The sequence below is a fragment of the Solanum pennellii genome, chromosome 9, assembly GCF_001406875.1.
Source record: "Solanum pennellii chromosome 9, SPENNV200".
NCBI classification, from domain to species: domain Eukaryota; kingdom Viridiplantae; phylum Streptophyta; class Magnoliopsida; order Solanales; family Solanaceae; genus Solanum; species Solanum pennellii.
Genome location: NC_028645.1, coordinates 13,759,409 through 13,772,486, shown reverse-complemented (window position 1 = coordinate 13,772,486; position 13,078 = coordinate 13,759,409).

The following is a 13,078-nucleotide window of genomic DNA, read 5'->3' as shown; positions in this document are numbered from 1 at the left end:
TCTGTGCTTCCATCGACGTTTTTGAGAAGGTAATTGGCCTCAAGGGCTGTACGAATGGTGATTTTCCATGTAGGGTAATTTATGTCTGATAATTTTTCGGGAATTAGGGCATGAAGATGCCTGAGAAGGAGTTTAACGCCAGAAGGAAGTGAATCGAGAGGATCCACCTCGGTTGTCATGGCTGCCGCCGCCCAAGAGAAGAGAGGGAACGATCGGTGCCCTAAAGAGAGAAAAAAAACCTAGAGAAAAGAAGATCTAGGTTTTCTGGCTTTGATATCATGAAGGAATATTGATTGTATTGAAGTGTTAACCTAATAAGGGAATACATGGCAGATATATATAGGATATATAGGAAGGAGTACTAATCCTAATAGGACTAGGATTAAGGAGTACTAATCCTAATACGACTAGGATTAGTACACAGTAAATACTAATATTATTTTAATACTATTTATTTAATACTATCTGTTATTAGGTTGGAAAGCCCTTGGGAAGATCTTTCTAACGGTGCCGGTTTGCTCGATTTCGATGTCGTATGAGGGATATATACCTTTGGAAGTTGGGTTGTTGGATTGGGGAAAGTCCAATCCGGATTTTAGTAAGGGTAAAGTAGTATTTTAACCCTTCTATTTCCTAATTCATTTTTAGGGTTTATTATGGGTAAAACAAAGCCTTAAGTCGGTCTTAGAAAATTTGGAATACGCTTAGGTCTTGGGAGAAAATAGAAGAGGAGAGGAAGATCAAGAGTCCTTCAACAACGCTAAGGTTTCACAAGTGGAATTTGTCAAAGGCTTATGTGAGTTATTTATGTGTTGGGATCATTCATCCACACACCAAAATGTTTAATTCAACGAGTTTCAAATAGATTAAATTATGAAAATTGAAGTTCTTGATAAACAATTGTTGAATTATTGTTGGTCGAGTTGTAGCATGCCTTTAGTTGATTTGATTTGTGTTTCAGCATCATTTTTCAAGTCAAATATATTGGGTAATGAGGTTAACAGTAATCCAAAGTGATTGGGGTGAGATCCAAGGAAGTTTAGAAGGTTTAGAGATGAAAAATGGAGAAGAAAAGTTGGAATTCCCGCCTTACATACCCTGGGGTGCCTCGCATGCCTGAGCCCCTTAGGGAAGGATCTGTCTAATAGGCCCTAGAGCGTCGTGCCAGCCAGAGCGCCTTAGACCAGAGTCTATCCTTCAGGCTCTGGATCTCCGCGCCTCTCAGAGCGCCAAGGTCATTTGAAGACCCCATTCTTTCCCTATCTTTTCGTACTAGTTCCAAAGTGATGTACCCACATTCCTTAGTTGATTCTAACACTCTAAGGTACATCTAAACATGATGAAATCATCAATAAACATGAGATAATAGTCCTTGAATTCATAATCCAATTCAAGGAAATTTAAGATCAAAATCAAAGGAGTTAAAAGTCAAGTATAAACGTTAAGAAAACAAGTCAAAGTGATTCCTATGATTTCCAATAGTTTTAACTAACATTTTTCTTTCTTTTAACACTCAAGTTACATTTAAGTAAGAGTAAAGAGTTGAGTTCATCCTCAAAAGTTATAAGGGGACTAAGTAATCCCTAAGAGTTACAAATGTTTTTACCATTAAACAAGTAAAGAGCATTCGAGCTAGTTTTCATACATAAGTAATAGCATTATAAAATGAAGTAAGCAGGGAAACTATGATTTCCAAGAGTGCTTTCATAGCTAAGTTTGAGCATTAATCTCAAACCATAGAATCACTAAGTTTTAAAAAAATATAAGAATCTCTATATTTTTTGAAGTAATATTGTGCACCAATGGGGGGATGCGAGTTCATATTGACTCAAGTCTCCATAAAAACCATGTAGTCATTATGGGTAGAAGATGGTCATACTTATTAGACGAACCATTTCAATAGTATACTAGTGGTCGTGGATCCATTAGGTGGTTTAGTTGCTATACTATAGAAAGGTTAGGATGGTCGGTCAATGCGGGCATAGTAACGTTGTATCATCACTATTGCTCTTAAGTGATGGTTGTCGGTTAGAGAAGCTCCAACAGAATTTATTGTATTTTTACATAAATCTCAGAGATTAGTTGTATATTTATGTACATTAAGAGTTTTCAACATGTTTTCAGTTAGTTTTCTTTATATTGCATTATATTGAAATGATGAGTTGATAATGAGTTGAACAGAATCAAGGTATGTGTCCCTTCTTACTCCTTTTCCAGCTTAAGTGTTGTTTTAGCTTTCCAACTCGCATACTCATAAATTCAATGTACCGATGCCAGTTGTCCTATATCATATCATCATGCAGACGCAGGTAACTAGGATCAGCATTTGGCGTGCCGTTGATCCATTGAGCAACTCATGGTTAGTGGTCAGCCTCCTTGCATCCGAAGGACTCTTTTATTGTTTTCTGACTTTTTTAGTTAGAGAAAGTTGTGGGGTTTGCCCAAACGATCATAGTATTGATTGAGGCTTTATAGACAAATAGTGTTAGTTTTCTGTCTTTTCATTTCATTTTTAAACAATGAGACTTAAGTGACATTTTGTCCAAACTTTTATTGTTTAAGCTATTCCCTTGAAAATGTTCCTTATTTTTTATATTTAGTTAAGCTAAGACTTCCGCTGAGTTGAGCATGCCAGGGTAAGAGTCCAATCAAGGCCAACAATGTTCATTAGGTGTCTGTCACGTCCAGGGTGTAGGCTCGAGCCGTGACATCTAAGATGATGTAATATCTCGTAACTCGAAATAGTTAAGAATAAGCGAATAAACTAAAAATAATCACTTTTTGAAAGGAAGGGGAAAATCTGGAAAAAAAATCTAACTTAAGAAAGTGAATTTTGGTCATTTGAAAAAGGACATAACTGCTAGCTCAGGATGAGTTAGGGGTAGTTTTTGATATGGTTGGAAAGCCATTGGAGAGATCTTTCCAATGCCACCGAGTTTGAGCATTTTCGATATCATATGAGGGAGATATGCCTATCGGAAGTTGGGTTTGTTGGATTGAAGAAGGTCCCAATCTAGATTTAAGGAAGGGGAAACTAGTCCTTTCATCAATTAATTTGCTATTTCGTTCTATGGATTTATTTAGGATAAAAACAAGTAAAATTATGTCTTAGAAAATCAAAATACACTTAGGGCTTGGAGAAGAACGAAGAAAGAAGGAAAAGGAGGAAAGTCAAGAATTCGCCAAGAACGCCAAGGTTTGTGAGTGAAATTCAATGGGGTGATCCGCTATCAAGGTGTGTGAGATAGCTTCATGTTAGGTTAGTTCAACCGCACACCAACTTGTTTATATTCAGCAATTTTGAGTTTTTTGAATGATACAAAGTGAAGTTCTTGAAGAACAATGTTGAATTATTGTTGGTTGAGTTATTGCATGCCTAAAGTTTATTTGATTTGTGTTTTCGGGTTATTTTTTGAATCAAATCTATTGGTTGTTAAGCGTAATAATGATCCTAAGTGTTTGGGGAAAGAACCATAAAACTTTAGATAGATTAGAAATGAAAAACGAAGCAGAAAAGTCAGAGGTTATCGGGAAGAAGCTTGGGGCGTCGCGCTTGCCAGAGCGTCAGAAAAGTTCCTCTAAACTTTGGCATCTGATGCCTCGCGCCAGCTAGTACGGCACAGGAACTCCACTGATGTTTGAGGGCTGGTGCCCAACGCATCTTAGAGCGCCAGGGAAGTCAGTTCTCCCCATTCATTCCCCATGTTTTCGTACTAGTTCCTAAGTTGTGTACCCACATTCTTAGTTGATTCCAACACTCCTACATCTTAGCATCATGAAATCATCAATAAATATGAGATCGTGAACCTTGAATCCATAATCCCATTAAAGGAAAGTTAAGATCAAAGTTCAACAAGTTAAGAGTTAAGTCTAAAGGTTAAGAAGTAAGTCAAATTGAAGTGTCTTAAAGTTTCAAGAGATCTTATTACACGTTTTAACTCTGTTTTAAGGCTCAAGTTTCAAGTTAAGTAAACAGTAAAGAGTTGAAGTACTTTCTTCAACGAAATATAAGGGAACTAAGTACGCCCTAAGAGTTAATTTAAGACTCATGTTTCAACTTAAGCAAAGAGTAAAGAGTTGAGTTCATTTCTCAAAAGATATAATGGAACTAAGTATTCCATAAAAGTTTTTAAATGTTTTCACATTTTAGTTAAGAGGAACTATGATTTTCCAAAAAGAGTTTTGAACAAGAATATGGAACATTGATTCTAGAGAGCTTTTTAAAGCTAAGTGTTGATCAATTATCTCAACCCAAAGAAACAAAGTTGATTTTAAAAGCATGAGCTAAAGTATATTTTCAGAGTAGTATTGAGCACCGTTCTGTGGATGTGAGTTCACATTAACTCAGGTCTCCATGAAAATCATGTAGCCATCATGGGTATTAACGGGTCATACTTTTTAGATGATCATGTAAGTTAAGATAGTTGATCCTCTAAGTTAAGGAATTCTATGTGATGTCAAAGTATATGAAAGTTCTTGCCGTGTGGGAAAGACATTGTATCGCCACATACGCTCATAGTGGTAGATGTTGGTTAGAGTATCTCCCACATAAACTATATTTCTTCATATATAAGTAAAGTTGAGTTTGTTATTGCAATTTATTTAATGAACTAAGTGTTTACATTGTTTTACAAGCTTTTATATATTGCATATGTCTTGTTTCTTTATATTAAGTTATGTTATTCATGAGTTGGGTAGAGCCAAGGTAAATGTTCCTTCTTACTCTCTTCCAAGCTTAAGTTGTTGTTAGCATTCCAACTTGCATACTCATACATTAATTTTACTGATGATAGTTGGTCTGCATTGTATCATGATGAAGACGGAGATAAATATGATCAACATTATCCAGCTCCTCGTTGATCCAGCTAAGAACTCAGAGTTAGTGGTGAGCATCCTTGCATTCTAGAGGACACATATTTATTGCTTTCAGTATTTCATTTATAGGATTTTGTGGGGTCTTTCCCAACATCCATATAGTATTATATAGGCAACATTCAGCCAATTTAGTTTTGAGTTTTTTATTTGTATTGCAAAAGTTTTTCTATGAGACTTAACTTCAATTTTGGCCAACTTATTTAATTCAAGTTATTTTATGAGAATGTTTTCTTATATTGAGTTAGGTCATTTGATGAGTTAAGTAAGACAAGACAAGAGTCCGCTCAAGACCAATAATGATCATTAAGTGTCGACCACATCCAGGGTGTAGGCTTGGGGAGTGATAAACATAGTATCAGAGCCTAGAGTTCAAGAGTCCTAGGGAGTCTATGAAGTCGTGTGTTTAGAGTCTTAATTATCTATGTGAAGTGCGACACATCTATAATTAGGAGGCCGCAAACATTTGGGAAATTCTTCACTTCTTTAATACTCCTTTTTGTGCGTTGGAGTTTATCACTAAAATGTTTCCCTCTAAATTGTGCTTGCGCGTGTTTCAGATCATCATGCCTCCACTAAGATTAACAAGAAGTCGTCTAGATAGAAGGAATATTTATTATCCAGAGGTAACTAATGCACCAAACGTGCAACCTCAAGGAGAAGTCACCTATGCTGAATTCTGGGAGGCTATCCAGATGTTAAGCCAAATGGTGAGTAGCCAAGTCAGATAACAGAGAAGAGCTCTATAGGAAGAGGATGACACCTCGAGGATTCGTGAACTCCTTAGAATGAATCCTCACAGTTTTACCGATTTGAGCACTACTAAGGATCCAAAAAATATTGTGGAAGAGTTAAGAAGGTTTTTGATGTGATACATGTTGTTGATGCTGAAAGGGTTGACCTAGTTGCATATCAAATGAAAAAATTGGCTAGGACTTGGTTCAATCAATGGAAACAGGCAAAGATGAGGATGCACCATGCCCGAGTTGGGTCTGCTTTAAAGAAAGCTTTATCGGGCTTTTCTTTCCCCGAGAACTTAAAAAGGCTCAGGTACGAGAGTTCCTTACAGTAAAACAAGACTCCTTGAGTATACATGAGTATGGGTTTAAGTTTACCCAGTTGTCCCTCTATGCTCCTGAAATGGTTAAGAGCATAAAGAGAAGAATGAGTTTGTTTGTCGCTGGCTTGGGTTGTGCTTTAAGCAAGGAGAGCAGAGCTGCGATGCTGATAGGCGACATGGACATATCCAGGTTGATGGCTTATGTGCAGCAGGTAGAAGAGGAGAAGTTGAGGGACAGAAAAAGAGTATAGAAACAAGAAACTTAAGACTGGAAATGAGTCTGGGCAGCAGAAGGGTGGTTCGAGTCGGCAATAGTTGTAGAAAAAAAGGGCCTGCACCATAATCTTCTAGTGCTCCTGCACCCAAAAACAAAGGTGAGCATCATGGACAGATGCAAAACTTTAGAGATAGACTAGCACAGTCTAAAGGAAGTGTGGCACATGGAGGTAGTTGGGATCCTACATGTGCTAAGTGTGGTAGAACCCACCCAAGTAAATGTCGTGATGGCCAGAAAAGTTTCTTCAAGGGTGGTCAAGAGGGTCACTTCATGAGAGAGTGCTCTAAGAACATGAAGGAGAGTGAAAATCCAGGAAACAGATCCCAATCATCATCTGTTGATCCACAACACAAGGCTGCACCTAGAGGAGACACTTCTGATACTGGCGGAGGGGCAAACCACCTCTATGCAATCATTAGCCACCAAGAGCAAGAGAACTCTCCAGATGTTGTCACTGGTATGATCAAAGTCTTTACATTTGACATTTGTGCTTTACTAGACCCAGGAGAAAGTTTGTATTTTGTAACTCCTTATGTTGCAAATAAGTTTGAGATTCTTCCTGAGAAACTTTGTGAATCTTTCTGTGTTTGTACACCTGTTGGAGAGTCTCTTCTAGCGGAAAGAGTCTATCATGATTGTCGTATTTCTATCAATCAAAAGAACACCATGGCTGAAGTAGTGGAGTTAGACACGACAGACTTTGATGTCATTGTAGGTATAGACTGATTTCATGCCTGTTATACATCAATAGCTTGTAGAACTTCAGCTGTCAAGTTTCAGATTCCTAATGAGCCAGTTATAGAGTGGTGTAGTAGTTCAACCATGCCTAAGGGTCATATTATTTCGTCCCTTAAGGCGAGAAAGTTAGTTTTAAAGGGATGTATCTTCACATAGTCCGAGTTAATGACTCAAGTGCTGGGGTACCTTTGATTCAGAATGTTTCTATAGTAAAGGAGTTTCCAGAAGTCTTTGCTGATGATCTACCCCGACTCCCTCCTGAGAGAGAAATAGACTTCGGCATAGACATCATTCCAGATACTCTTCCTATCTCTATTCTTCCATATAGAATGGCACCAGCAGAGTTAAAAGAACTGAAAGAATAGTTCAAAGATCTGTTAAATAAAGTTTTCATTCGACCAAGTATCTCACCTTGGGCACTCCGGTCTTGTTTGTATGAAAGAAAGATGGTTCCCTTAGGATGTGTATAGACTAACATCAATTGAATAAGCTCACCATCCAGAATAAGTATCCTCTTTTAAGGATAAATGATCTTTTCGATCAACTTCAGGGTACCACCTATTTTTAAAAAAATTGGACTTAAATCTGGATACCATCAGTTGAAAGTTTGGAAATGTGATTCGGAAGACGGCTTTTAGAACCAGATATGGACGTTATAAATTTTTGGTCATCTCTTTTGGGTTGACCAATGCACCAGCAGCATTCATGGATCTAATGAACAAAGTCTTCAAGCCTTCTTTACATATGTGTGTTATTGTCTTCATTTATGACATATTCATCTATTCAAGGAATGAAAAATATCATGTTATTCACCTCAGGATAATCCTTAAGACCTTCAAAGATAAGGAGTTGTACGCCAAGTTTTCCAAGTGTATGTTTTGTCTTAAGTGTATGGAATTCTTGGGCCACATAGTTTCTGGTGATTGGATTAGAGTTGATACCTAAAAGATAGAAGTAGTTCAAAGTTGGACAAGACCTACATCTCCAACTAATATAAGGATTTTTTTGGGTTTGGCTTGCTAGTTATGAGTTTTGTTTGAGAGGTTTTCTTCTATCTTATCTCCCTTGACCAAGTGGACTCAGAAGACAGTTAAATTTTAAATGTTTGAAGCTTGTGAAAAAACTTTTAGGAATTGAGAAAGAGGTTGACTACTGCCCCGATGTTGACGTTCATGTTGATATATTAAGTCATCTCAAGAGCTTACAATATGTTTTCACCAAGAAAGAGCTAAATCTCATACAGAGGAGGTGGTGAAAATTACTCAAGGATTATGACATGAGTATTCTTCACCACTCAGGTAATGCTAATGTTGTTGTTTATGCTTTAAGCAGGTTATCCATGGGGAGTACCGCCCATGTTGAGAAAGAAAAGAGGGAGTTAGCCAAATATGTGCACATACTTGCACGCCTAAGAGTCAGACTTAAAGATTCCACAGAAGGAGGAATAGTGGTGACCAATGGGGCTGAGTCATCATTAGTGTCAGAGGTAAATTAAAAACAAGACCAAGAACCCTTGTTGCTCGATTTGAAGGAAAATTTTCATAAGCAAAGAGCATTGGCTTTTGAACAGGAGGGAGATGGCGTGATAAAGTATCAATTAGACTATGTGTACCTCGTGTGGATGGACTCAAACAGAAGATCATGGAGGAGGCTCATAGCTCCAGATATTCCATTCATACGGACTCCACAAAGATTTACCGCTATTTGAGACATGTATATTTGTGGGAACGTATGAAGAAGGGCATTGCGGAGTTTGTTGCCAAGTGCCCTAATTGCCAACAAGTGAAAGTACAACACCAAAGGCCTGGAGGGTTGCCTCAGAATATAAAAATTCCGGAATGAATGTGGGAGATGATTAATATGGACTTTATCACAGGCTTGCCAAGGTCTCAAAAATACAGCATGATTTAATTTGGGTAATTGTCGATAGAATGAAAAAATAGGCCCAACTTTTTCCTGTAAAGACAATTCATACGGTAGAAGATTATGCGAAGTTATACATTGAGGAGGTGGTGAAACTTCATGGAGTCCCATTTGATCATTCAAGATAGATGTGTTAATTTACTACACAGTTTTAGAAGTATATCCAGAAAGGTTTGGGTTCAAAGGTGAACTTAAGAATTGCCTTTCATCCTTAGATGGATGGGCAAGTGGAGGGCTTGTTTGCTTACAACAACAACTACCATTAGAGCATCCAGATGGATCCATATAAAGCTCTTTATGGGAGAAGATGCAGATCTCCTATTGGGTGGCTTGTAGTTTGTGAAGAAGGGTTCATAGTACCAACTCTAGTCCATCAAGCCATGGATAAGGTATAGGTGATTCAAGAGAGATTGAAAATGGCACAGATTTGTGAAAATTCCTATATAAATAGTAGGAGAAAGTCCTTGGAGTTTAAAGTGGAGATTGGGTATACTTGAAAGTTTCACCCATGAAGGGTTCTATGAGGTTTGGTAAGAAGGGGAAACTTATTCGCCGATATATTGGTCCTTATAAAATATCCAAGAAAATTGGCAATAGAGTTGATGAGTTGGAGCTTCCACAAGACCTAGCAGCAGTTCATCTGGTATTTCCTATCTCTATGTTGAAGAAGTGCATGGGTGATCCTTCATTGACTGTACGAACTAAAAATGTTGATATTAAGGATAACTTATCCTATAAGGAGATTCATGTTCTGATTTTTGATAGTCAAGTTCGCAAGTTAAGAACAAAAGAGGTAGTATCGGTTAAGGTCTTTTACAAGAACCAATTTGTTGAACAAGTGACTTGCGATGATGAAGAGGATATGAATAAGAGATATCCATTTATCTTTGAATCCGAAGAGAAGGAAGATCAAGGTACTAATTCTCTTCTTAGTACTTTACAAAGTATGATTAAGCATGTTGTTACTTGCTCTTTATTGTTGAGTGTTGAACTTGAGGTTACTATTCTTAGCTTAATGAAAGACATCTCATTCGATGATGAATGTTCCCAATGGGAAGATTTTGTAAAATTTCGTAACTCAAAATAGATAAGAAACTAAAAATTATCACTTCAGAAAAGGAAGGGAAAAATAAAAAAAAATTAAGTTCAGAAAGTGAGTTTGGTCATTTTCAAACGGTCATAACATCTAGCTCAGGATGAGTTAGGGGTAGTTTTTGATATGGTTGAAAGTACCTTGGGGAGATCTTTCCAACGTTCCCAACTTTGTGCATTTTCGATATCGTATTAGGGAGATATGCCTATCGAAAGTTGTGTTGTTGGATTGAGGAAGGTCTCGATCCGAATTTAAGGAAGGGAAAACAAGTCTTTTTACCAATTAATTTCCTATTTCATTTTAGGGTTTTATTTGGGGTAAAACAAGTTTAGTTCAATTTTATAAAATCAAAATCACGCTTAGGGGTTGGAGAAGAGATAAAATAAGAAGAAAATGGAGAAAAGTCAAGAATTCGCCAAGAACGCCAAGGTTTGTAGTGGAATTCATCGGGGGTGATCCCTATCAAGGTATGTGAGATCTTTTCGTGTTGGATTAGTTCACCCACACACCAAATTGTTTAAATTCAGTGATATTGAGTTGGTTGAATGATAGAAAGTGAAGTTCTTGAATAACATTGTTGAATTCTTGTTGGTTGAGATGTTGCATGCCTACCAACTTTGATGTCTTTAGTGTTGGGTTATGAAGGGGTGATTAGGGCGTCATGCGCAAGATTACAATTGCAAATCATATGAGGATAAATTAGATGACACATAAAACTAGACTAAAATAAATATATTATTGTAAGATATGACCAATTAGCCTACATAATTAAAAATTAATCAAAAGCATAGAAGTTGTAGCCCCATAAACAAGACTCTTAAACAACTACATTTTAGATGTTATTGTTATATTGTGTTAGAAGAAACAAGTCTATATTTATAGAGTCCTCAATCATTTTCCTACTAGAAAAGGTCTAGCTACTCCAAAAGTTTTTCCTAAAAGTAAAGAATAACCAAATATCAAATAATAGTATACCCTTTCAGGAAAAGTTAAAACATTTATGGCAATAATTTGTCTTTTCCTTTGGAAAAATAAAATTTCAAACAAGGTAAGAAAATCAAAACAAAACCATAACACTAAGTGATGAGGATTTGATTTAGTAGTTTCTCTTGTATCTTTACATTACTAAATGCTTTCACTTCTAATCTAACATCTGAAAGGATGCAATGATTCCCAAGTGTTGAAATATTCGGTTGTAGATATGTGAGCTTCATCTACAGATTCACTTTGGCCTAAGTTGGCATACAATTACACCTCAATGCTTTAAGAAGGTTTTGGGTAAAAAAAAGTGGTAGATCAATTCAAAGTGGTTCGGACTGATGATTAATTTCTTTACCAACAAAAAGAGCAGGAACAAGTTGTCCACAAAATGAATCACAAGGTGGTCACAACATAGGTCCAAAAATATGGTTAACTCGCAAAAAGGTCACCCATGATCCGTTGTCACGTTAGCAAGTACCAAATCATTGGACCAACAAGTCAAGTTCTAGGTTTTCACAACACATAAAGTTTGAGTAAACGTCACCTCACATGACACTCAAACACAATTTCAAAACATCAATTCTACATGTTGTATATACCTATGATTAAACCCTATCATTTAATTAATAATTAACTTTAGTTAAAAACAAAAGGAAGGAGAATGGGCTTTCTCACCATCTCACCGGCAACAATATATTTTTAAAAAGGGGTTTTATGACTGCTAACCTGTGCAACATACCTCCTCCAATTTACGTGCAGTATAAAAAAATATCAAAAAATGTTGAGCTATTCTTCTTCTATGGTGAATGAGCTAAGATACAAAAGAAAACATATTCCTTGCTTCTCTGTCTATGAAGGAGCACGAATATAGTCATCACGGAAAAGAAAAAGAAGAACTGAACCTTGCAGTTATAAATATGGATTTCAAGGTATTTTATTTCAGTTCATTGACATGCCTATATATGTATTATCACGGGTTGGGTTAATGTAACATTGATAATTCGAATATGAATTTCAACGGATTTTGAAATGAATATCCATAAACAAAAGAAGATTTTTATTCTACTAATCCTAAGATACTCTTAGTCTCACGGGTGAGTTAAATTGTGATTGCTTAATAGTGTATTAGTTAGAGAATATTTCAAATAGAAATATAAAATTATGCCTCTTTATTGGTTGAAATTGAACAATTGACGGACTAGTGAACAAGTATGAGTAGACGAATAAGGGTGAACTGTAACCTTGGGGATTGGGTGTTGTAATTAATTCATGCAATTGCTCTATCAAGGAGATTTAACACGAGATTGATATGATATGAATATAGGTTGATCGAATGAAAGTTGTACAAATTACTTGAAGTGGTAAGTTTGGCATTTCATCACGAACACTGTGAGTAGTAAACTTACCACAATTGATATTTTATAACTTGCATGATTTTCACATGGTTTACAAAGTAAATGTGTTAGCGAATGTTTTGTACTTGCATTTGGTTTCTTTTAAATACTTAACACTCCCCTTTGATTTCAAATTACAAACTTCAAGTTTCTACCGGAACTGATCATGCTTGGCTTGTGGGAGTTCCTTGGTGAACATCTCTAATTTGACCCCTTGTACCGCAAAGCTTCAACTCTATATCACCTCTTGTTGTGTGGTCATGAATGAAATGATAACGGATGTCGCTGTGCTCTGTTCTACTGTGAAAAGCCAGATTTTTTGTCCTTTTAATTGTTGCCTTATTATCGCAAAATATTTTTATCGCACCCTTTTGTTGATAGAAACATCAACTAACATTCTTCGTAACCAAAACGCTTGAAAAGCTGCTGAAGTTACAACAACATATTCTGCTTCCGATGATGATAATGCAACCACATCCTGTTTCATTGAGCTCCAAGAGATTGCTCTAGATCCTAAAGTTGAACACATTTCCAGTAGTACTCTTTCTGTTATCTATACTTCCTGCCCAATCACTATCACTCAAGCTGAAATTTGCATCTTTGGAGTACCAAATCCCGAAGTCAACTGTCCCAGCAACATAACGCAAAACTCTTTTTGCAGCACCAAGATGTTTCTTGGTAGGACTATGCATATACCTAGACAATATACTAACATAAAACATAATATCAGGACAATAGGT